General features: G+C 37.6%; 1 protein-coding gene across 1 annotated transcript in view; it reads right to left on the reverse strand.

Moving 5' to 3' along the window:
* The window catches only part of STX18 (syntaxin 18), a 58800-nt gene that overhangs the window by 26877 nt on the left and 4149 nt on the right, over positions 1-27774 (reverse strand). The window lies entirely within an intron of this gene.

Genomic DNA, 27774 nt, shown 5'->3' on the forward strand with positions numbered 1-27774 from the left:
TTTAGTCTAACTCAAAAGACTGTGGGGCACAGAATGCTATTTATCTTAAAAAATGGATGAAACTATAGAAGTCTAGTTTGAATTAGCCCCAGAATGAGATGGGTACCAAAATGACTTCTTTAGAAAGCCTTGAAGGAGACACATAAGAGGGGGAAAAAAATGTTATACATTACAGTACATGATTACAGTACATCATTGCAGGGGCAGGGGGGAAACTTTCTTAAAGCAAATTCACTAATATTTATTAATAACTCAGTGTGAAAAAAACAAAGAAGGAAAAAAGCATTCAAAGAATTTTACATAACAATAGCTGTTCTGGTTTACAGATACAATAAATGTGGCTTACGGCGCGTATCTGGGAAAAACATCAGAAGCAGCTCAAGTCTTAAAATCCTATTTTCATGCAAATGTTCCTTGTAATTAAACAAACAAAAAACTACAGAGAAAGAATACAGAATAGTTTGGATAAATAGAAGATTAATTCCCCCAATTATTTTTCAAAAGATCAGCAGCTATTTGGGAAAAAAAAAAGAGGAAAAATAAACTTAGCAAGACTTCAATGATTTGTACAGCCAAATATAAGTGCTTTATTTTTGCAAATAAATATATACATTTCACTACTATCTTTTGCTCAGGTTCCTTTTTACTACAAGTCACGGTATCAGAGAAGATTCTTCCCAGGTTTCATGCTTAAAGTCTTCCATACGATCAGCAGAGGGCAAGACTCCTTCCCATTCATACCACACTCGGTTCTGTTAGTATCTTCAGTAAACCCAAGTTTTCTGCCATGTTTTACCACTGTCACAAGAAATACGAGGAGCGATACTGAATCTGCTGCCCAACAGCAGTGCAACATGAAGAGGCAGCTAAACCGTACGAGAGATGTTCCTTCTCTTTGCCACTGCAGCTTATTTTTCACGTACCTCATCCCTTCCTCAGCTCAGACTTGGCATGTCGTGACACTTGCTTAATATGGAAATTAAGCTTGACTACAAAAGCGAAACATTTTAAAACAGTCATACAGTGTTTGGGTAGAACAATAATACTTAATAGGCAGAAAGAAAGTACTAAAGACGATCAAGGAAGTACTAAAGAAGGGTAGAAATGTAAAATAAGGCTTTTAAAATATTGACATTAATATGCTAAACTCAAAAATACACTAAACTCAAAAATAGCTTAGCAAAAACACATACGTAATAAATCTTAATATTGCAATAGCTACAATTTAGGAGTGATTAACAAGCAGAAAGAATCAGAATGACAAGCAAGAACGCTGTCTTACAGTAATTAATTCATCTAGTCACAAAGAGCATTCTATTTAGGCTAAAATTGTCATCGAGTGCTTGAATTGCACTGACCCCACTTTGCCTCTCCTCCATTTGTAAAGCTATTTTCATGAATTCAGAATGACACTATTATGCCCATAGCTGCATCGAGCTCCTAGTTCCCAAGATTTGCATCAGAAGTGAAACTTCTTGTTCTATTTTCCCTCAAATCCTAACAACAACTTCTGTAATCCTGAGCTGATGCTGTAGCTCTTTTGCCTTTTCTTACCATGAGCTCCTAGAATAGTTTTGACTTAAAGCTCTCTTTACCATACCAACATAATTAAGCAATTTTATGAGAAATAAAGACATGCTAGTATTAAATAACTTGAATGCTGCTTTTATTGAAGAACTAGACAATGTTTTATATACACTGCTTTACCTTCCACAGACTCAAATACCCATAAAGATACAGAAACTGTGCAGAAACCTCCAGGGTCATCAGCCTGTGTTTACTCTGGGTTATCACAAGCTTATGATACACTTTATAAAAAGTTATCATGCTTCACTCTAAAGAAAACGGGATGAATAATAATTCCTGTTCCACCTGAATGGCTGTATTACTCTTACTGCTCTTTATTATGAATAAAAACCTTTAAAATTGCATGTTTACTGACTTCCATCCAATTGTTCTTGTTTCAAAAGTCCTTTCACTTAAAAGCTCTTCTTCCTCACATGTGTGCTCTGGAATGTATACACCATAACCCTACCTCCCCATAAACTTTGCAGTTCCCTTACCCCCCAAAAAAGGTTTCGACTCACAAGAGAGTTCTGAAGTTTCCTAACCATTTTCATAACTTTTCTTTGCATTTGCTCTAGATCACATCAATTCAATGTATTTTTGTTACAAATAACTACCTTCAGATCTGTGATTTCTCAAACTCGTTCTTCCTGAATGTTCTCCCTGCCTAGAGATTATCTAAAAACCACGTTTTGACTGCATTAAGGATCTGAGATTTAGCTTCCATCTTACTCGTACGAATTTCCACTTCCACGCTTTTTTAATATGTTCTCCAATTAATCTTTGGAGTAGACCTAGAGAAACCTTGACCGCCACTTGCACTTCAGCCCGCCCACCTTTCACACCAGGCACACGCCAGTCCCATTTGCCGCAACCGCCCAGTTTCGCAGCGATCGCCCCGCCAGCCCCCACGACGCTCGGGAGGGCAGATGGATTGAAGCAATTTGAAGACGAAGCACGAACGCATCTGAGTATTGGCTTCCTGTCATGGTTCCAACCCTCTGCCTCTGGAAATTAGCTGTCTTCCTCTCTGAAAATCTGGAGCAGAGAGATGAGTCTCTCTTTCAACCTTCAGATAAAGAAACATTCTCCTTTCTCCTCTGAAGGGATAGGAGGGCTTAAAGAGATGCCCTTCCTAGCTGCAGCACTCTTTCATTACATATAAGTTTTGTGGGTAGGAGCTGTACTCAGCTTCCATATAAGTGACATCTTTACGAGAAACATGGGAATGAATTTCACTTCCTCACAATATTGCCAGCATCTTTTACACCAATGACATGTTTTTGAGCTTCTGCTTCAAAGGAGAGTGAAGGTTACATTCCTTCTGACAACAGAGATTACTTACAACATCCCAGACTTTCCTCCAGCCCTTCTCTTTCCTACCTGTGCGCTGCAGTTGGGCACTGCCTTGAGGGTCAGCTCCATAAACCACCTCCCTGAGATGATTAAAATTGATTTAATCACACATCTTGTGTGCTGGATGGGGGAAATAATGATTATGTAAAGCTAACTAATATTAATTATCTATTTTTTCATTCAGGCCCCAAAACACCTCTCTCAGCCCAGTGCAGAGTATCAGTTAGCACCAGTAGGGAGCTGGGTCTGCCAAAGAAGTTATAATTAAATATATCTGAGTAAAATGATAACCTAAAAGCTCAGTTACAGAAGTGAGAGACTGCATCAGCTCCAGCTGTATTCTGTAGTCCAGAAAATATTTGGACTGCAGCTTCTTACATGAGGTTCTACACCTTGAGAAAGGCCAAATTTGGAATTGAGGACCTGATGTATTGTAGAAACCATACATGACAGCACCATTCATGGTGGTGTTCATAAAGCTCGAACTTCATTATGTAGCAATATAAACTTGTCAACAGGAGGAAATAGAGAAAAGTAAAGCCTGACATCTCGGCCACAGCTGCCAATATACAAGAATATACAAGCCATAAACCTCTTCTTTTTCTCAAACAGCCAAAGCCACAGTCAGCGGTACCACAATCAAAGACAGTAGCAATACTCCTGCTCTCTGCTACCCACAGCCTGGAAGGTTTTAATGCCCTGTTTTTCATCTCCAGGGAAAGCTCTTAACAGAGCAAGGTGTTGTGTTTTCCCATTCCAACACTTCGCAAAAGAGAATTCAAAATAAATTATTCCATCAAGAATTAGCAATGAGAAGCTTAGACTTCCCTCTCTTCTTTCCCACCTCCAACTTAAAACAGGGGAATACCCATCTACAAAGCTGAAGATCTGTAGTCCAAGCTGTGCTCTAGGTGAGCCACTAATGAGGTGAACCCCTGCAGGAGCTTCCTGCTCCCCAAAGCAAAAGAGTCTTGATCTCTTCTACCATCTCGAGCTCTTCACATCCACTCCCATGAGCTGATTCAACTCACCTTCACACAAGAACATGATTATTTTGTACATCTGAAGCGGGACAGTAACTTGCTTATGCTGCTGCAGCATGTTATAATTATCTCGGATAGGTAGCGCACCTCAAGATCAAGACCAACATTTCCAACCAAAAGCCAATTAAAAGCCTGTAATTATTATGACAATAAATCTTTGCAACCAAACAAACTTCATATTGAATCTATTTTACCTTTTGCTAATGTGTTTGCTGAAGGATTACAACAAGATAAATGCAAAAAGATATGTATAACTTTCAAATGTGACTAGCCAGGACCGATTCAATTCGAAATAATCACAAAATCAAGTACATAAATCTTGGCAATTTTTACAAACTCCCCTGGCGCATTTCTGGTACCAAAAACCCAACTGACTCTTTGAAGGAAGAAGCAGCAGTTATCCACTGGGTGGCAACCAAAATGTCAGTACTTATGCAAGTAAAAAATACCATCTGTAAATCCACCCTAAGCTCTGACACCTTGAGTAACTTCTATTAAAAGTTACCTTACAACGTGCACTTCTAAAAAATCACCTTTACTGTAGATAAAACTCTTTAATGCATACGCCTGTGTTTTGTTGTCATTTGATTTTTGTTTGATCAACTCTTGTCAAATCGTAAAAGCAAATATTACACATACTGCGGGTCCCACACAAAAGGAAGCTGTCACAGGCTGCCATCTGCTACCACAGGTGGTACACGCGGCTCCAGCCGTACTCGGGGCCTTCTCTGGAAATGGGGAATGTTCCTCCCTCTGGAGATTTTTCTCATGACTTGGCGCAAGATACATTTCTATATAAAAAGCAAAGCAGGCGAGCGCTCCGTACACAGGCACAAGGGCAAACACACTAGCACAAAACCCCCAGCGAGGTTTCTTGCAGTATCTTAGCAATCCACACGCTGCTTTCCACTCGCCACTCCCGAGGCAGTGGGTGACACTTTGCATCCGTTTAAGCAGCTTTGTTTGTGACCAAACGGAGCGGGGCAGCTTCCCGCGCCGCTCCGCGGGGCCGGCTCCTCCGCCACGGCCATTCGCCGCCCCCATCCGAATGACACTCTGCGTAAACGCTAATCCCGCTTTTTTCCAAAAGTGTGCTTTGTTACAGAAAACTCTAACAATACTTAAAACAAGATATAATAGAAGGGCTAATGTGAAAGTATTAAGAGACACTGCATTTACTCTTGATCCTGCAGGACTGGCATTGATGAATGATAGAAATGTCCTATTGCTCATAAAAATTAAAAAACAAACCAAAAAGTAAAAAAAAAAAAAAAAAAAAAAAAAAAAAAAAAAAGGCTTTATATTTGATTTTTTAAATATGCCTAAAAAAGCCTGATCTTCAAAGCTGTCTAAATAAATCCTATTTATTGATTCATGAAAATGTCAAAATATTGTACAAAATTTTTTGCAAAAGAGTAAAGGTTGAATAATGTTATTCTTGTAATATTAATATCTATGTGTCTATCAGCAGTTTTAAATCCTAAAGCTGCAGTCTAACTTAACATATCCACTGGCTACTTCAGAAGAAATTAAGATCTAAATAAGAAATTACAAGATGTAGAAGGACTGTGTGTTTCAAACTAAAGGCCTTTTAGTCTCTATAATACTGGGAGATGCAGCAGTTGCCATAATAAAAAACTTTTTTTTTTTAATTGCAAAAAGTCTGTTTCCAAATATTTAACATAAAAATTCTCATTTTCTAGTTGAACATTTCCATGATTAGCACATGCAAAGGCAAGTGTTTCTTGAAATCTGTAATAAAACCTAATGAAAAGAATAGATATTATAAATCAGAAAAACAATTTATATCACATCTTAAAACAAGTGTGGGCTCTTACTTAGATTATTACAGTCAAGAAAGACTAATGTGAAAGAGTTTTGATAGAGAAATGACTCATATGGAGAAGTTTTCCACCAAGAAATACCTTTGATTTTATAGGAATTATGAACTAGTGCTCGAAAGCCCAGGTTCTATACAGCTCCCATTTCTGTTTTATTCTGAGCACGGCTGGCCAACGGATTCACCCAGCTCTCTGCAGAATTGGAGCCTAAGCACAGACAAGACTTTGTCTACACTAATACCTGGATTTCTACATATACTTTCATATTTCAGAAATTTGAACCTCCAAAAGACTAAATGACATAATTCCTTGTTATAATGCCATGCAGTAAGGCCTAAGCCCAAATGTTCAGCCTCAGCTCTGAACTTCCCCTGTCGAGTGAAAAGTCCTGTTAGTCGTTTTTGCTGGTTACTTATCTCTAGTCCATTAGGTGGTGCTGTCCTATCTGAATTCAGCACAGAGCCCCATCGCGCTGCCTCCCAGTGACAGCGGGCCAGTTTTCAGATGATTTGTCTCTGGAGGGGATACATTTGGTTTAAGTTTCCACTGCGAATGTTAAAGCCTCTGGACTGGGTCACACAGATCAATTGCTCCTGTAACGTGAAACCCAAAAGAGCAAAAAATATCCAAGAGCGGCACCGGGGTGGCCGACTCGGGTCCGGAGACAGTCAGCCTGGCTACCTCTAATCTCATGAAAATTGGTACTTTGTTCAGTCTCTGCTTTGCATCAGCACAGGGCTTGCAGCAGCAGCAGTGCACAATTGCATTTTATTAGTAATCTTGCATTCAGGAATTGCAACAGAATTACTAAAACCAAGGTATGTGTTTTACAAACACATGGTATGTGGGTGTGAAGAAGTCCATAATAAAATTAATCTTTCTAAAAGTCACAAGAGGGAGGACCAAAGGCATTTTGACTCTTTCAAGGTAGGGACGGTACACAACTGAGAGATTTAAAATATTTTTGAAATATTTTTCTAATTTAAAATAATACAATATTTTCTCATTGAGTAAGACAGAAATAATCTTTAAGCCATCACTGCAGAATTTGCAAGAGTCTCTAGAACAGTGGAGGACAGAACCTATGTGCAGAACGGCTCCATCAGCATCCAGCTACCATTAAGAAACAGCATCTCTGAGCTGTGTGAGGAGGCAAACTCCCTTTCCTGATGCCTGATCAATAGCAGAAAATGCTTCAATTTGCTAAACATAAAATGGACAAAATTGAATTAAAAGCGCAGTCCTGTACAGTAGAGGGGAAAAAAAAAAAAAAAGCCTGGTTTCACACAAACTTTGCAATCTTTAATTCCTGCTTCACTAGGCATTTATTTCTATATACTGCTGCTGGTTCCAAATTTCTAAATCTTGTTGATTTTTACTGCTCTCAGTTCACATTTTACATACTGAACCTTTAAAGAACACTTCAAATGTGGACTTGATCATTTTGATTTTCATTCATTGCTATATTACATAAACTGGAATTTGGTGATAAATAACACACTATCAGCCCAAGGTTTCAAATTTCGTCTGGCTGTATATTTCTTAAAAACAGCTCCTTGCTACATGGATAAGATCAGGTCCGGTACAAGCTGAAGGGCCTATTTCTGGAATATTCTGGAACGATCATGTACCATTTCTAAGTGAAATACTTCCTAACTTTTTAACAAGCACAGAGCAAAATTAAAACCTAGCAGTTGTCAGGTCCAGTTCCCTGCTCATGGTAATAAACCCTGAAAGCGCCCAGTATTATCACTGGATTTAGGTTTTCTTGGGGTGTTACTTGGAGGTGGTGTTGCTGCATTGCTGTGCATTGCATTGACAGCAAAATGCCACTGTACAGAAAATAATTTTTGAATATACTGAATTTTTTAGCAATTGAAATTATCACAATGTATAATTTGATATCCATAAAGGTGTTTTACTAGCTTCGATACAGGTTAAAATACAGTTGAAAAATCTTATTTAATAGCGTAAGTACATAGAAACACTCTACTTTCAATTCTGAATCATGAAACTGCAGTGCATGTATAATCTCAGAAAAAGAGGCCTAGGTTAATTTTGTCATTGTTCACTTAACTCTTGCGGGAAGACACTGCTTTGATACCTGCATCTTCAGAAGCACATCCAAATATGCTGAAAGGATCAAAAGGAACACAAGCTGACCTCTAGAAAAAAAGTAGATTTTCTAAAAGGTAAAAAAAAATCATGCTACATGTTTTTACTTAACTAGTCTTCATTTATTCTCCCTATGGTAACACTTTCAATAAAAAAGAAACATCTGACTTTAATAAAACTTACCATTTCCCTTTTTCTTGTTTATTGTCCAAATCTAATCATAACTTTTCTTAACATTTATATTTTCACACACTCATCCAAACCTCATTGACTAAAATATAAACCCCACAACAATTGTGGGGAATGTTTTGGTTGAGAGATAAAAGTAAACTGGTCAAAAAGCATATTTGCAAAAATTGGCCTTTACTGTTGCTCTTCAAAACACTCCACTTACATTTCAGTAACTGCATTCAACTTTGCTAGGTCTTTTTGCAAGAGAGATTTTTCCCATCCCTTGTTCTCACAGTCTAAACTCATTTAGTGTTAAGTATTCTCGACTCAAATGCGTTTTACAATATAAAAATGTTTCCATTCTCATTTAGCACACATATTGTAAGTAATAGGATACTCTATCTGACTATCATCATGAAATTCAGAATCCAAGATTTTACAGGGCAATTCAGAGACACTTGCACGTGCTTAACTTGGGCACCGAACTGACTCGGCTGCAGCAGAGCCACGCAGGGCACCACAGCAGTCAATGAGCATTTGGCATCGGCTGTGCAGACCTGCTCCCTCCGCTTGGGCCGTGGCAGCAGCAGTTCCTCTCTTGGGAAAACACCAAGGAAGCCATTTGCTCCCACTGAATTTGGTATACATTTAAAGCATCAGTTTGAATAAAAGTAGAATTGCAACTCAAAACCAGTTGGTTATAGGGTGCATGTAACGCGCAGGGATGTCAAATGGAAATGCAGGGCCATGAGATAGGACCATCTGAAAGAAAAACACTTAACCTTTAAGATTGGATTAATCTAGGGGCTTTTAGCACATAGTATCCTATACTGAAAAAAATCTCTAATAAGGAGTCTTTGGAATACAACACAATGTCATTTTTAATGTATGTTAAAAAAGAAAACACTGACCACCACCGTGAACTCCGAAGGACCAGTCCATAGGCCCCTGCAAGGCCTGGAGCGCCCCCAAAGCTCTGCCGTTATGCTCACTACACCATAGCCTTACCAGTCCTTTTGGAAATGGGGGGTCAGCATAACTGCAATTTCTCTCATTCATACTGTCCTGCAAGATTTTTAGCCTTAGTTCCCTCATTTTGAATACCGAAAGCATTGCAGCTTTTTAAACCCACAAGGCAACAACCCAGGTACAAACCAAGTACCTCACCGAACACCACCCTTGACTCTCTTTCAAAAACACTAAGCTATGGTGTCAGCTGCTCTAGGACACCAGTGCTAACATTCAGCATCCTTCTTTCATCCCACGTGTTTCTTTCCGGCCATTCCCACTTGCACTCTCCCCTTCCAGGATATTCACGGGGCGACAGCTAGGCCGAGGCGCAGCTCCTGCCTCATACTGCACTCGCTCTGCCTCCAAATCCAGCCAGTCTGTCAAAAACAGCTCCGGGGGTTCAGCACCACTTTGTGTCAGCATGCAAGCATGTTTCTGGATTTCCATCATCAACACAACACTGCTCACAGTACAACGGGGCTTGAAATCCTGAGAACGAAGGCTCCTCACTATGTTGCCACTCTTATCTTCTATCCAACATCACTGAAATCCAGCCATAACACCTGAGAAAAATCTCTTCCTTGAGAAAACAGCCTTATTTCTCTGAAGTTACAACCAAATCAGCATTAGTCCATGCAGAAAAGCCTAACACGGCATGAAAAACAAACAAACAAAAAGTTTCTGGATCTCATCATTTGTTCACCACAACTTTTTTTTTCTTTCTGATTTAAAGCTGAATTCTGACCAGTCATATCTGGCAACTGCTTCAGCCTGGCTAAAAAAGCCAGGGAGCACGGGGGGGAGGTTGACAGGAATTTCTCCCGGCGGAAATTACAGCAGATAATCATGCAGAAATTCCTCCCAGGGAAGTGCTTTCAAAATTTAGGGGCAGTAAGATCAGTTCTAGCTGTTATTAAAATGGGAAATCAATATTATTCTTTCATATGTGAGTAATGCTGCCAATTCAAAAGTGCATTTTTAATCAGTGAAAGCAGAAACTCCTGACAAGATTTCAGTTGTGAATTAAGACACTATTTTCTCCTACTCTAAGCCATGAGTGTTGGTAAGGTTTTTTAAATGTCTATTTCCTGTAATTTTGGTTATTTTTGAGTATAATTATTTTACATTTTTATGATGCCTTTGGGGTATCATTACAAATATTTTTTAAGCATTTAAACTTCAGAAAATAAGTAATAGCTTCTCTTAAGGAGAGGCTGTCAACCCCCACTCTGAATAAACAATCCCTTTTAAAAGCAATCTAGAGATTTATATCCCCTGTAACCATAGAAATTAATCTTGAGTTTAAACAAAATAGAGCAAAACATAATTTATTTAATGAAAATCAGAACACAGCTATTGCAAATGAAAGTCGGGTTTCTGTTTTTTTTTAAATTCAGCAGACAGCTCTGGACGCAGTCAGAAGATTTTACTTGATGGGCTACTTCTCTCAGGTTAACCATACTCACTTAACCGACTGGAACAAAGCGCTGGGATCCCTGCGCACTTTCATTTTACTCAAGATGGGTGTTGATCAGTGAAAAAAATCATTAAAGAAGCTGAAATGAAATGAAAGAAACATTTTAAAAGATGAAAAGCAATCATGAGAAACTACTATGACATCGTGACGCCAGCAAAAAGACAGAAAAGACATTTTTTTCCCACGAGTTTTCATATAACAAAAGTTTAGAGAAGAAATAAGTACAAAGTGGAACGCACTTTATGTCAGCATAGCTCTTAAATCAAAGCACGGTCAAAAAAGCCCCAAACAGACAAAAAAACTGTTCTCTATGGAGTGGGAATATTTTACAAGGTTGCATGAAACACTACTTCAATCTGCGGACTCACAAACAGAATAATAATACAGGAAGTCAAGGTTAAAATAACCAAATATTTACAGCTCAGTCAAATAAGAAGGAACATTAGTATCTATTGTATTTTCAATAAAGAAAAAAAAAAAAAAAAGAAAAAATACACTACAATGTCCAGGTTCACAAGAGGCAACAGGCAACACAGATGTGCTTTATAAACAAAATCAAGAAAAAAAAATCATAGTCCTAAGGCTAGAAAAATTTTACAAAATCTATCACAGTAGACTGATTTTTTTTGTCCCTTAGGAAGTAGCAAGAGCCCCATATATCTAGTAGAACTGTGAAAAATATGCAAGAGAAGGCAATCGTCATCAAAAAGTTTAACAGACCACTCACTTCTGCATCTAATTTCTACAGGTACTGTGTCAGTCTGCTGTGCAGTGTTTATTGTTAGCCCATTACTTGAATATGCTAACTTTTTTCTGAGTCTAATTAAAAATATAATTAGGAAATTATCAGAATATAAGAGAAAAAAAAAAAAAGTAATTTCAACCTTCTTGTGACTAGAAAACTTACTATGCTCTAAACCAAATGATTACCTGCTACACAACAAAGGGATGTATAACTAAGAAGAGGAAAGAAAGAAAAATAAACTTTTTAAAAGCTTGAAATTTCTGAAAGTATAGTAGCTACCTGTAAATTAAAGTAACAATTCCGAAGTCATCAGGAACCCCCTCTAGAACTCGCTTTCTAGCTTCCCAATTTAAAAAGTAAATACCTCCTGCTTAAGGGTAATTTTTCCACTACTTAGAAAAAAAGAAAAAAGAAAAAAAGAAAAAGAGAACTTCAGAATGATTTTATTTGTCTGTGGCAACAATATTTTTTTTTCCAGAAGGCATTACTGCTTGCCCTCTAAAGGAGGAAGAACACAACCAAACATGAAAGGGCAGCAGTTAGAGAGGCTTAGATTTTAAACAGCAGTTTCTCATAAACAAAACATAAAGTAATTCTCTATCCAAACATATATCTGCTTTTGCAATGCACCTAGCAATCTAACCAGACTATAATCTGCAGTGTTACTGGTTTCCACCACATACTTTTGCCCGTAGATCCCCTGCAGCACCTCATTTGCACAAAACTGGAACCTGGCTCTTAATTCACAGCCAGAAACCAAAGTATTACTCACATCAGCCTTAACTTTTACTGTCAAGAAAACAAAAGGTAATGCAATGACACACTGCCAACATTTTAACAAGAGCTCCCTCCCAATTCTTTAACAGTAATGCATGGGACTTCTCCTGGCAAAGTAACTTTCTCCTGTCCTTGCAGACAAAGTAAATTACATGTTATTCTTATCCTCCCTTCCCTCGCTCTTCCACACACACACATACGCGCGCGCTCCCAGGAAAGATGCTCAGCCCTTCCAGCTGCACCCATAACCCGATGACTCTTAACTTACCACATGTTCCTCTTATCAGCCCCGCGCAGAGCTTTGCATAAATCTCTCTCTATCTAGCAGCCCTCCTTAGCAGCAATGCCAGAAACACGTCAAAATTCCGCATGCCGAGGGTCTGCAGCACGCTGTTGATGCTTACCCTTGCAAAAATCATCATTATTAGTCAGGAGAAGACGCAACTCTGATGTGATTGGGGGGAGCTAAGCAACTCGGTAATGCAACATGAATATGCATTATCCTAAGCAATGCTAATATGGGAGATAAAAGCTTCACTCCCTCTTTTTTTCCCCCCCTGCTCTATAGGGGGATGATCTAGGAGACTCAGCCAAACTCCAAGCTCATCCTGAGCCCCACATGGGCATACAAAAGCTTGCATGTTAGACAGACATGAAAAGACTCAAAGAAATGAACCGTATGACCACAGCAAATCAGTAACACATCTCAAAATATGAAACTTCAGCAGTCCATTCCCACCTGTCTCCAAACTAACTCACCTGTTTCTAAGCTGCCTCTTCTGGCAGCGCAGTATTCAGCCTGGAAAGCACCGTGTCCAACACCTGCACCAAGACATACCACAGCCTTTTATTGCCCTGCTGAGTCTGAGGTTTTAGTCAATAATAATAATTGCAAAGATGTTTCCCAGAAGAAAGGACTATAGGCTAAGTTATCTTCATGTCTACTAAAAATGAAATACAGTCTTTACTCTGAAATTACTAAGTAACTACAAATACAGATAAAAACCGTGCAGTTTGTTGTGAAGCCCCCTGAGGAGACAAGCTGGATATACACACACACATACTGCCAGGTGAGCACACACTGCAGGCACTAACCACACAGGCTGGGTGAGAGCACGTTCACCCACAGCCACAGCAAAGGGGCCATTCCTCTCCTGTAAACTCGATAAATGGAGACCTTCAGAAGACAAAAACTACTAAAATTCTGTGTTGCAAAATTAATTTGCAACACAAATTGGTTTAGATTTCATTTGCAACACAATTAGTTTAGATTTTACTGAAATATATCTGGTAGAAGAAAAAAAATCACTATTACTTTCCTCCCATTTTTTAAGGATGTTCCTTGTGAGTTTTTAAACAACAGCTTGTGGCAAAACCAGTATTTCAAGAGTGTGTTATCGCTTTCATAGAGGCCACAGTCTCCACAACTTCATGCTAATCTACATATGACCACAGTTGTACTCGGCAGGGCAAGGAAAAACCATTAAATAACCAGAACGATAACATGTCAACAAGCAAATACGTACAAACTGTGTAAAAATTTATAGGTGAGGCCATAAGGACTACTGAGAAAATTTTTGTAAGACTAAATGGCCAAAGAATTTCTTCTCATCCTGCCAATTTTTATCTAGTAAGAAAATGACAGAATGATTAGAAAAATATCATTGATAATAACTAGATTGTGCAGGTGTTGTTACAGTTGACACAGGCTTTGACATTTAATTGATGTCTCAGCATTATTCCCATGCATGGGTAAAATGCATTTAGACGAGGAAACAAATATAACACACCTCTTCATGGTAGATCTACCTTAACAGCAAATTTAAGAGGGGAAAAAAAAGTGCTACTAAAATCCAAAATACCATAAATCAAAATTAAAAATATTAGAGCTGAACAGTGGGAAGAAAACTTAATACAAGCAGACTCATCAACATCAGGTATGGTAAAGGCCTGCAAAGGTAGAGTAAGAGTACATGGAAAGATTGATAAGGAGTTTACTGCGGCATGCAGGTGCAAAAGTAGAGGCAGTAATGAAAATTGAAGGCAGCGAAGCAGTGGGAAGAACTGAAGGGACAACGGAAGAGATTAAAAAAATGCAGCACAAGGGAATGAACTGAGTTAAAAACATAAGGAGAAGTAAAAAGGTGTAAGATGTATCTTGGCTAACAGTGCAAATGCAAGACACACAAAGAGCTAGCGCTTAGAAGCACCCAAGAACAGGGATTGCCCCTTCAGGGCAAGAAAGCAAAGAATAGTGGGAAGGAAGAAACAAAACCAAAGAAAAAAATTACTAAGATGTAAAATATTCTTCTTTAAGAGTAGGTGAAAATCTTAAAAATATCCCACACAAAATTCTCTCTCAATATGTGCATGTGCACACACCAGCAGAGAGAGGGTTCGCGTGACCTCGAGTCTTCAGCACGTGTTTCACTCCCCAGCAGAGCAGCATTAGAATGAAAGCACCCGAAATTATCCTTCCCCCTCCCCAGAGAGGCACCAAAGGGCAACTGAGCCTTTCCAAGTGCCTGCATCTCCAGTATGATGCCAAAGGAAAAGCTGCATCTTGCATGGATATGGAAAAAGCCACGCTATCACAGCACTCTGAGGATCTTATTCGTTTCTTATTTGTCCTGAATGTTCTTCAGCCCATTTAATAATAATACAAACACTATTTCTGCAATAAGCAACTTCAGCGTTTGACAGGACTAGAACAGCACAGAAAATGGACAAAAAATAATCAGAAGGAGAAAAAAAGAAAAAAAAAAAGACAAAACACACACACACAGAAGGCTTGTCTATATTGAAAGTTATAACAACATAACTTTGCTTTTCGTGGTGTAAATGCATGGTATTAGCTTGGCCTATCCTGACTATAAGGTTCTGCCAGCTCTAGTTTCTCACACTTAAACTTAATTAAGGAATTTACATTTGACCAAATAAAAAAAGCATAATTTTAACAAAATGCATGCAGCTTTTTATTATTTAATTAATAGGCATTAATAATGTGAAGAGTGAGGCCAAAGAAAGCAAAAGCCAAAAAGCAAAGCCAAGAAACAGAAGTAGGATGAGAGCAAATGACAAGAAAGGAAAAATAATTAATATGGTTTAGAGCTTCGCTTGGACAAACTGTCCTTTATTTCCTTTATATTTCTCTAGGACAAATTAGACAGCAACAGAACGAAAGGCTGCCTTCTGCCTCACAAAGAAAGCAAAACTATTGACCGGATAATTGTGGGCAAGCAGCTTACACTTCCTGCAAATCAAATTTTCTTAGCATTCAAATAAACAAGCAACTCTCAGTTCTGCGGTATGTGCTGGTAGGAAATCAGGAAACAAAGACAGTACTAAAGAAATCAAATGCAATGAGAACAAAGAAAATACTCTGTTAAGATACAAAAATTGTTAAGGATAGACTGCCACAGAACAAAGAGTTATGACAAAATACAGCAAATGGAGCCAGAAATCAAAGCACGAAACTGGAAAAAATAAAGAGTTGGAAAGAACAAATGAGGGCAAAAAGGAGCTACTCTTTTTAAGTGAAGTAGATGAGAGAGAATGAGATGACATCCTTAAAGGACAGTATTTTCTACCAAAGTACAGTTTGGAGATTGCAATTTACTCCATATTTCCATTTAGAATTCAAAATGATATTGCAGGAAAATAATTAGATATATGTATATATTTACATGAAAGAAGGCAATTAAAGATGTATGCTTGCTACTTAATTGTGAGATCCTGTATCCTCAGCTCATATGCAGAGGGTACGTAGGCACTGAGGCACAAAGGACAAATACTTGCACTTTAAAAAATCCTCCTTTGCATCAATCTGTCAAAAACCTCACAGGTAAAAATATAATAGACTGGTTTTCTCTCATATTCCTTACGCTTCCATTACAAATACATAATATATGAAACACAAGGCAGAACATGGGCAGTACTAATTGAATGCAACAACCTAACTGAAATCCTGCACTTTATTGCAGCATGCACAAAAGAAGGAAAAAGAAAAGAAAAAAAAAAAAGAAGAAAAAGTGTGCACTAATGAGCAAAAAGTGCCACCAACCTCAATCTGGGACAAACACAGAGCTGATAAAGCTCATGAAAAAATTTTGAGAGAGACTGCACACTACACACTCAAGAGGTTATTCTCTCATTTTTACTGTAGCTTTTTTTTTTTTGGTCAATTGTAACTGTATTATTTTTTCATTAACATAATAAGACGTTGCAGGAGTCTCAACATTTAGGGTGAGAAAAGGTGTATTGCCACCTTAGAATTAAGATTACCTAGACCAGAGGTCACACGGTGCAAAACTCAGACCCATCGTTACTGGTAACCTGCAGCCTGAAAGACACTGCCTGGGTTTACTTTCAGATCATGCAGCTAGAGGTGTAGAGAGCCTTAGCTTCGGAAATACTCTCCTGTATTGAAGTTCTATAAAATGAAATGAAGTAACAGGTTCAGCATCATGAGGTAGTTTTATTCTAACTGCTATGAAGCTGTAACACAATGTTATTTAAAAAAATACAAAAGCAAAAATTGACATTTAGTGTTAAATGAATTTATTTTGAATTATGGAACCTGGTGATATGCTGAAAGCTAGTGCAGAGCTTGCCAGAATATCAGCTGGATGGTTTATAAGCCATTATGACAGGAAACAAAACAGTGCTGGGGAGTTTACAAGAGTTTCAAGAAAACATCTTGCATGATAAACCTACCTGTACAAATATGATCATAGAACAGATCACGATGCTCACCATTAGCAACAGCTAAAGGTCATCTCAGCTCCCAGTGTGGAGCTAAACAGGCAGAAAACAACAGGTTCTCAGTGCTTCTGTAAACAAGATTTTGACGAAGGACCGGAATTGAAGTAGGGATTTCCCAGCTTCTAGGTACAGGACAATCTTTTTCCCCCAAAACTGCTACCTATACTGCTATCCTATACTGTTTAAAAAAAAAAAATTCTTGCTTGCTTTTTTCTTAAATCTGGGCAAATACATTGTTGTGAGCAGGGACTATAAATTATATAATTTTGTTCAGACTCTCATAATTTGCAGTGATATGAAAGCTAAAGAATCAAGACAGCCGATTAACCAGCTTTTGTTGCATTTAAAATGCTTTACCCAGTAAACTTTTAGGCCTTGGTGTCATCTACTAACTTCACTGGGCTCAAGATGTAGCAGTAAACACTAGGTCAAGAATCAAGAACTTTAATGATCTGGCAACTAGGTAGCAAAAGAAATCCTTTAAGAACCATCAAACAAAACTAAAAATAAAATTAGATAAAATTCAAGTTTTAGACTGTGGTCAATTGAGGTCTAGACAAAACCCTATGTTTGTTCACTGCCTAGTCTCCAGTCTGCTCAAAGTTTGAAAAGGTAATTGAACTCAGTCTATAATTAGTGGATTAGATACAGATGGGCTCTGTACATTTCAGGGGAGCAAAGAGCTGTTTTGATTCATTTTATGATTGCCTGTAAGGTCAAACTTTTCAAAATGTACTTTCATCTGTTAAATGGTTTCTCAAATTCCCAGGGGGATATCTTCAATAACTGATGTTTTAAGCAATTTGAGTCTATCAGATTCAGTCTTTGAATGTAATAAGCTGTCCATTTTCTAGAATTATAAATGTGCATGTAGGTTAATTACTACAACTCTTACATATTTTCAAAAATGTACTTCTTTGAAAAACTGCAAATTTTATCCAAGTTTATTATACACAAATATTCTTAGAATTCTTCAACCTAAAGCAAAACAATATCTTTGAAAAGCATGAATAACTGAAGTTATTAATGTCCTTACTCAATTCTATCTCATTTGTCAAAAATATATGAGAATTCTCTTTCATGACTTGGTATATTTTGGTGCCTTCATCCTTATTCTTGCTCACAAGATAAAATATGAAACAATGACACTAAACTTTTACTCTGTTAAGATTTTTTTTTTTGTGAAATCCTGTCATCAGTCAGATCAACTGTAACCATGTAACCTATTCAGAGCAACCAGGGTTCCATCCCACATCTTCCCCTACTTCTTCGGATGCCCCCTTAGCTATAAGTTTAGGTGCTCTGCAAAGATGACCTAGCCCTGCTTTCAGTTAGAGACTCTCAGAGCTACTGGAACAGCAGTTCAAAGTAGACTGCACGTCACTCAATAGTTCTGCTCTATAATAGTTAATGCAGGAAATACACATATGCGTGTATATACACACTTTATTCCAAACAGCTTCCTATCCAGAAGGTTGAATTTGGATAAGAGCAACTTTGGAGAACATAAATCTGTGTCTCACCAATGTGGATGCCTCACTGGGAGTACGCTCAGGCAAACCACCGTCTTTGCAGCATCAGACACCCATGGAGTTGTTCCATCAGAGATCTAACATTTAAGCACTGATAAAGAGGCCAATAACAAACATGTTAATGTAATCTACCTCTTGGCTCCAAGTTTGCTAACAAAAGAGGCTTTAGAGCATGGCAATGCAGCTCATATAACTGAAGCCAGGGCCAATTACTACAAAAGCTCTAGTAGAAGGAAGCTTCTTCATGTAAAAGCAGAGTTACAGAGATATCTGCAGCCATCACCAGAAAGCTGTATAGAATCCTCACTACAGCTTACAAGCCTCATTAAATAAAGAAAATCTATTGATATATTTTAAGAACCAATTGATACAAATCTTGTTCAAAATAGTCCAATCTTTAAAAAGCCTGCAAAAAAAATCATGATTTTTTCTGACAATAATTGCTCTTTTTTAAAACACACAAAACCATCAACTGGCCAAATAAAAGGTCAGTCCTGGAAGTAGCCTTTTATTTTAATTTATTCAAAATTTAAATTCCATGCAATATTTGTCTTTTATTCCTTCTGCAACTTTAATGGATGCCTTTACATGTATTTCTTTAAAATGGGGAAATTACTCAGAATTACAATTTACGTATAGTGCATATACTTATTTTTTATATAGCTTTTATATGGGTATAAAATGGTCACATTTCATTCATTCATTATAAATTAAAAAAAAAAAAAACCTACTAAAGTATTTCAAGTGTTTTCTGTGAGCCCACAAACCATTTCTAGAACTACTGTAATTTTCCAGGACAGGGTCAATAACCTGCCAAACAATTTGGGTAAAGCCATGGTCGGACCACACCTCTGTGCAATCCATACACTATAAACACAGAAACATGCAGGTGTGATCTTTATGCTGGGTCATATTTTATTCAAACAGAACAACTCCTCAATACATTTTTTCTTTCTTCATTCCCCTTCACATATTGACTATCTCTTTGGTGCATTTTCCTGTATTTTCTGTACACTCCTTTGAACATGATGACTCTCTTCAAAACAAAGAATACAGCATCCGAGCTCCCCTCAGCATCCACCACCTAAACCTTAAGTGGGTTTCACAGTGAGCTAAAAATCCTAGGAAGTGGTGATAGTATCACCAAGAGAAATAAAATGCATTCTTACAATAAGCCCGTCACACTTACTTTATGGTACATCATGGTGTCTTTATGCAAATTAAAAAACATGCAAAACAAGGAAAGTAGATACCCAAAACATATAGACGACACGCAGCTGGTATGCAAACTACAGCAAGGAAGGGGAATTATTTAAACACATAATGCCTTGCATGAGTTAAAGTTTCCTTCACTCTTAAAAACAAATTCCTTTAACCACCTTTGCACATTCATATATCCTCCAAAATCTGTAAAGAATAAAAGAAGAAAAAATACAAAAAAGAGGTTGCTTGCTTTGCAGTAAATTCTAGAGTAGATAACTAGATTAAGTGCCTCATTAAATTTAATATGACTATTTTGTTTTAGAAATACTTCAACATATTGTTTCCCCTAAATTCATTTGCTATTAAAAACAAAGGCAGAATATTCATACATTCACATAGTCTAAGGTCAGGCTGATCAGAGTCACAGGTCACCAGAGCAGTAGTCAGGGATTTGGAAAACCAGTATCCAATTCTTTGCTTTGTTATGGCGCAGTGTCCCACATGTAAAGAGGAATTCCTAAGGCGCCCCTGCGCATTAACTCCTGCATTACTTGTTCAGTTGAATCCTTTTGGAATATTTGTACTTGACTTTGAGATTAAGTGATGGAAAATCCACCAAATCAAGGGTGAATTAAATTATACCACAAAAAATCATACTTTTTTCAACATTGTGTCTTGCTTTTCTATAAAAAAATCTACGGGCAAGAAGATTTTCTCTTGTGATCACAGGTCCTAGCTAAATAGGATGCACTTATGTTTCTCATCGGAAAACTTTTCCAGACTTCACATCATTTTTTTAGCTCTTCTCTGGGGGGGGGGGAAAAAAAAATCATTCTTTTGAAAAAGGTTCACACGAGGATTACGTGCAACATTGTCATTTTAATAGTGCTATATTCTTTTCCTTTACTTGATAATCCTCTTCATGTTATATTAAGCTTAGAAGTTTTTAAAGTATAAACCTCACTAATTTGATATTGACCCCTAGGTGCAATATTTACAGTATGCCAAAGAGACCAAGTTATACTCTATCATACCCACAAGCAGGACCAAAAAATAAAAATAAAAATCCCTTATCATACATGTGAAAGTAATATCAGGCCCAAGAAACTTCACATAATAAATTTTTTATAGAGTTGAATTAGCTGTGCTTCGGGTTAAGTCTACATACAGAAATGCTTTCCCTTGAATAACACAACAGAAAATACAGTGTGCGTCACACTATCCAACCAAATCAACCTGAAGAAAAAAAAAAAAAAAAAAGAGAGTTTTAAATTAATCAAAAATTTGTAGTTGTATACCCGTTTTCAAATAGCAGCTAAGTCCCAAAAGAAGATTGTCCCAAGAACACGCACATCTGTTTAATATTACAAGCCAACTGTCAACATCCTAAGTGAAGTTTTAATTTAATATTTTTTCTTTCTTGATGTTTTACCTTTAATCAATGCCTCGTGAGAGTATCGGCTTTCTATATGAAACTGTTAAATATAAAGAAATGTTATTGTAGCATGTTTATAAAATCATAGTTCGAGAACTTTTTATTTTTCTAAAGCCTGACCACAACTTAATTATCTGCAGGACATTCCAAGCTCACAGTCGCAAGCTCCAGTTCCCAAGCAATTTTAAACAATATCTACTGTACAGGACAGACAGCACTGCGGATACCACAGCACGGCACCGTTTCCAAAAGCCAGCGTTAGGGCCTTTAGGCATGGTTTTTATTTTCAATAAATATTTGTTTCCCCACTAATCATTAAATGGTTTTCATCACCATTACATGTTTGTCTTTCACATGTCGGCTTGCTGGTATGGTTTATTTTTAATATAAGTGAATTAGTTATACAAGAGAGATATAATGTATAACATCTCTTGTGTTATATATATATATATATATACTACTGAGCTTTATGACACTTCATGCCTCTGCTCACACGGTTTTGTTTCTTTTTCAGGAAAGCACCAGGGTAAAGACAAGAAACAAAATTGCCAAATAGGAGCTAGTGGGGAGAGTTCTGTCTAACATCTTCATTTCAACAAGTTCCTGACAAACTCCCAGGTCTTCCCATCCCTCTCATTAGCCCTCATCTCCTCCATAGTCCACGCAAGACCTCCAAGCTCCTCGTGGCTCCAGGCCACGCGCTGCCATGAGCCACATATGCTGGTGCCCCCCACACACCTGGCGCTACTACATGCACAGAAAAAGCAGGAAATCCAGCATTATTTTACTTCTCATTTTCTAAAGACACCATATTTGACTTCTAATTAGACTATTAGTCTGTATTACAATTCTAATAATCATATTAGAACATCATCTTTTAGCAAGTCACAAAACAAGACTCTTTCTCTTAATTTCAACCGCAGACCAACACACCTGAGACTTTCTGGATCACTAATGACCTTGTCTGAAAAGTCGAATCCCTGACGACTCAGTTCGGTTACACTCTGCGCTACAGAAATGAAGATTTCAATTATGAACCGATGAAACTACATCCACATTCAGAACTGTTTAAAAGTCAACCAAAAAAAGGAAAATGTCAAACAGGTAACTATTACTAACGGAAAAGGGAAGATGGGAAGGAAGCTTAAATAGATTTAACTGTATCTGCTTTGATAGTTCATTTGTTTTTATAAATATCAGACAGTACCTGTGAAAATGGAGCAGGTTTAAGTGTGAACAGTTTCAGCCCCTCCACATGTCTATATTGCTCTCAGTGCCCTCTGTCACGGGGAAAGAAGCCGAGTTAGAATGAAAGAACAAAAAAGCACAACATAAACGCCTCAGAGATGGCATCTGACAGCTATAAAGTGTCTTTTTAGGCAAGAAAAAAAAAATCACTCTGTGCCGCACTACCCCGCAGCTGGGAAAATGCCATTTTCAATAAAGTATTCATAATTTTAAATTCTCTGCAATTACATTCAACTGTAATATTTTAGACATTAAAGAACATTTTGCCTAAATTGTTGCCAATAGTTCCTATCCCCAATTTTCACCCTTTAATTGTTTTAACTACTGACGCTCTCATTCCAGGCTTTAATACTCTCCAGCCTGAAGAGTATTTTCAAGAATAACGGTCAGAAGTTTCCAAGACAGAGCATACCATTACATGACCTCCTACTGAAAATGTATATCCTTTCATCTACAGCGAAGCACCCAAAATATTAAGCCACTCACTACCAAAAGTCACAGGGAAGTGGCTCAGCACTGCAGTAGCAACTTGAGGACCAAAACCAGCCCAAATTAGCACCAAAAATAAAACAGCCTCAGTACTACGTGCTGAAAGCAACAACTTGTCCCAATTTCTGTGTACAGTCTTAAACTGTTTAAGCTCTGAAACATCTGTTACCTGACATTAAGAGAGCTTAAATATTTTTTTTTTTGCTGATGACAAAAGCATAAACCATAGCTAGTGTCCTAAATTACAATACCTTTCTATTTTGTTAATATTTTAATGCATCACAGAGTTCAAAACAGTTAACGACTGTGATGATTCAGAAATTCTCTAAGCTCCACTGTCATGGAGGGGAAAACTAATGTCCAAGTCTGGATTGAACCAATACCAATGGAATTAGTATTCTTCAAACACCCTAAATAAAAAGAACATCCTCTCTACTTAACATAATAGGCAGGATACACTATGAACCCAGAAAATAATAACTGCACTACATGAGGAAAAGTCACGGTTAAGTTCTTCTGTGTGCTACTATCCATCTAATTTGGCCCATTTGAAAGAAGGAGATGAGGGGAGTGAGAAGCTTAAAATTACTAACTCCCAGGGAAATGTGCCTTAGTTTTGTTCTCATTGCTAGCATATGGAAAAATAAATCCCAACAGTTATTTCTCCAAAGAACCACACTGATACCCTTTTGGGTCTGCCTAAATTTAAATTTACTTCTGTTCCATATGAGATTATAGTTAAATATATAGTCCATATGAGATTATAGTTAAAAAAAAAAAAAAAAAGAAAACACCATAAATAAGGAGCCCGAGACTTCCAGCATTATTAGTGTATCTCAAAATAACAAGCTCTTCTTGTCCCACAACCTTTGCTAAAGAATTCAGGGAAGCAGTAACTTCATCAATTACATTCACTAACACCAGAGCATTAAGTTTCATTCTTGCTCTTCCTTCTTCCATTTCTCTTTCTGCTTTCTCATCTACTTCAGATGTATTCTATCGTCCTCTATATTTTTTTCTATTTTTTCACTCTCACTTCTTTTTGCATCCATATTTCCATCCGCATGTGTCGTCTTAATACTTTATTTTCTTCATACTCGGCCTGTTCCCTTTCTGCTGTGTTTCTACTGCTCCATTTCAGCTTCTCAGGTCCCTGAGAACCTGCCACTCTGCCCCTATCACTCCTTGTTCTTCTTCAGACATCACACAAGCAGAACCAACATTTGAGAAAAGAAGGTGGCCACGTATGACAAACTCCAGATTTCTTCTACATCCGCATGCTTCACAGAATATAAACCTTAACCTCACTTGGGGTAAGATGGGAAATGAGCAGCGAGGGAGAGAGGAGAGAGCGAAGGCAGTGGAGCTCTTGCCCTCCCAACACAAACTGCAGCCTCTGGATACTTCTGGACTCCTTGGCACTGCATGAGCTCCAGCCAGGCAAAATGACAGAAATTATGTGCAACAAAACTGTCTCCCAAGCTAGCTCTCAATCCTGATGTTCAATCTAGATCCTGAAAATAATTCCCATGGAGTTAAGAACTGACTTAAACAACTGGGGAGGGATGGGAGAGGGTCAGAGAGGGGAGCTGCATTTGTGCAGACATTTCTCAAGTTCCCAGAGCTTTGGAGGGTTCCTTACTCCTTCTCCAAGGCAAACCTATATCCTCACCACTGTGACTGATGTAAGCTCTACTGAAACCAGCAGTATCACATGGGGAACATTAGTGACTTGGCATTTAATCCTATAGCGTTAAACAAGGTCGGCTTGCTTATTTGCTTTCCATATCTCCAGCTAAATTTCTTCCCTAAGAATAACAAAGAAAATGAGAGAGAAAGAAAAAAAAATGTTCATAAAAGAAATACACACTAACCATGATTTGCAAAGGGAAAGAGATAAATCTGCAACGCTAGAAAAACAAAATACAATTCAGAATAATACACCCTGCTCATGAACTGGGAAGGTAACATGTGCATACAAACTGCAGTCCCACCACTGAACTTACAGAAAAAAAAGTGACTCTCCAGAATTGCATGAGAGGATCAGAATAAGGTCCAACAACCTCAGCTGTGGGCCAAGTGTATTATAACTTACCTCTCATTAAAAGCCAAGTGAACTGAAAAATCACTAGCTGTCCAAACTTTGGCATAGTCATTAATTTCTAATAAAATCTAGGACTGGCTAAACCAAGAGTACTATATATTTCCCTTGCATCCAAATACTGTCTTATAGGAGTTATTCTTATGTGATCATTACAGTCAAAAATAACATGTAAGCTGATGTTAGTAAATCTAACTATTTTTGATCATTTCCTTCGTAGCACTGGCCAGTATCATCCATTCAGTCACAACAGAAGTAGTTCATTGCATGACCATATAGTCTTCAACTTACAGGCTGTGTTTTACCATGACTTTAACTTCAGGACTTTCAGTTCGAGAAGTTTTCAGGACTGGGTCCCAGCCTAGATCTGGTAAATACATGTCCCATCCTACAGCCAGCTCACTTTAATAACATTCTGATTTTTAGCTGACATTCCCAACTGAAAAATGCACTGCAGAAGATAACTGGAAGTTGATAGTGTTTTCCGATAAATACTGATGTGTTATTAAACATGTCTGTGTAATCAAAAAAATCTGAGCAATTACATGCAGGCAACTAATACTGAAATTTTGGTTCCCCTGGCAAGAGAACACAGTAGTTTTGAGTTTCACTTGGCAATCTCCGTCTCAAACCTAAATTGAAATTAAATATTGATATAGCTGGGGTTGTCTACAAACATTTATCTGTGTGTTATTTGCTGTTTCAGGCTAGCTGACACCAGATTTTCTCTGCTGCTTTTAGTATTCCAGCTATTTCTTGGCCTTTTCAAAAACTTCAGTGTAATTCTATATGCTCTGCAACCACCAACCTGAAACTGACTCAGAACAGACATGCAGTAATTAATTTCATACTCCAATAAAATGTCTAATACTTACTATTTTCATATACCTTCTGCTTTCAGAACAGTACCCAGGCACTAAGGACCCCTCACCATGACCCGCGACACGAAGCGGTTGGAGGTATCATCCCATCAACAGGGGAACATTGAGGCTACCTGCTTCCCACCCAGAGAGTTAGCCAGGGAAAAAGTCTAGGGGACTTCTAGGGAATTCTTTGCATTGAATTAGCTAACGTTTTTCAAATTTTCGATTGGTAAATCTCCAGAAATAATCCAGCAGAAATTGGTATCCCAGCAGAAATACTCCAGGAGAAACCTCCAGAAATATTCTATGTAGACTTGGGTTTTTCTATTTGTGCCTTACACTGGCTGCTGATTATGTAATGTACTTGGTTGGAAATGATAATTGTGTCTAAATTTTGTTCTTGGTTTGTCTTCAAATAATTCAAGATAGGCCAAAAAGGATCAGCAAAAGCATATGTTTAAAGCTTCTAATCATGCTATGTCAATAACCATGCCATGCTAACCAAGGTGGTCCAACAACCTCAATTTGGGGGATGAGTTACCAGCTTTGGGATTTCCCAGTTTTCTAGGCTGTATTACTGCAGTGACAATGGTAAATACTTAGCCACTGCAAGTACTATATACAGGACATCAGATCTCCTATCCTCCTCCCCCCAAAATGTTTGGGAACATGGACCAAACATCAGTGCTCTCTCTCTTCTAATAGGACAGCTTTTAATAGCAATGCTATTTGGAGCTATCCTTTGGGCTGAATTCAGACAGTGAGACACCAGCTGAACTACTGCAGAAATACACAAAAAGCTGTTTTATTTAATGCAAATAATAATAATAATAAAAAAAAACCAAGAAAAACATCATTAAAACCGGATAAGTGAAGCCTGTCTGTAGCCACTGCAATGTAGTATGAAAGTCAGGAGGCCCTGAAATTGGTTGAAAATTCATATTCAATGTCATTTCTTCAACATTCATATTCAATGTCAGTTGCTGCGGCTTTCGCAAGAACTAGGAGGCAAGTCGTTATGTGGGTTTTTTCCTCCTCATTAAATATCTGTATAGAGCAGCCAAACATATTCTTGATGTGAATATTGGCCTACTATACCATTTTTTAATCAGTTAATCATCCTATAGAATTCATACACAGAAGTTATATGAATAGCAGATGTTGAAACCTCATGAATCTGGCATCCTTATGTATTCAACAGCTTTAAACATACATATTTGATCATTCTGAAATTTTGTATTTAGAGATGTAGAAATATTTAACCTTTCAAATTTTCCATTCTCACAGATATGTTTTCAGATATGTCTGGTATTACTTTTGAAGAATTTATGCTCTATCACGTCAGTTTTTTAAAGCTTTTCATAAAACCTTAAGCAAAAATACTTGCTTAATCTCCCTAGCCAAACAAAGCTAACAAAAAAGCTTCACTCACAGTTGTAAACAAACCTATCACAAAGCTCCATTTGACCATTAATTTGTCTTTATTTATGTAAATAGGCTGTATCATTCCTTCCTCCATTTCTGCAACACATGTAGGAGTCACCCATGCTAAACTAAAAATATTTCCAGAGAAGCTATATGTCCAGGAAGACAAATGATCTTCCTAGCAGCTCATACTTGCCATAAAAAGTAACAGGAAAGGCTTAAACACTATCATTTTCTAAGACTGCCCTAAGACACAAGCTCAAATTCCAAACATTTCCAAAATTTACAATCTTTTAAAATGCCCTAAATGGCAGGTTTAAGACTATGGTAAAATAGTAAACGTATGTCATGTAAACTAGGCCTGCGTTCCATGTGAAGTGCTTGTATTTCCTGCTGAACACTTAACTCTAGTCCAATGATTTTAAGTACTTTTGCTCTAATCCTTACAGCTCTCAGCTGCACAGCAAAAAAAATTGCATTTTAGTTCAAATCTGATACAACACAAGGCAACCAGGAAAGCTGGTTAAAAGAAACAAACTTCAGTGTCCTTACATAATGTATAACTACGGCTCAGTAAAAAGGACATTTTGCTGATTTTGCGTTAGTTAACCT

This window comes from Tinamus guttatus, unplaced genomic scaffold (assembly GCF_059628265.1).
Source record: "Tinamus guttatus ecotype Peru unplaced genomic scaffold, ASM5962826v1 Tinamus_guttatus_pri_ptg000052l, whole genome shotgun sequence".
NCBI classification, from domain to species: Eukaryota; Metazoa; Chordata; class Aves; order Tinamiformes; family Tinamidae; genus Tinamus; species Tinamus guttatus.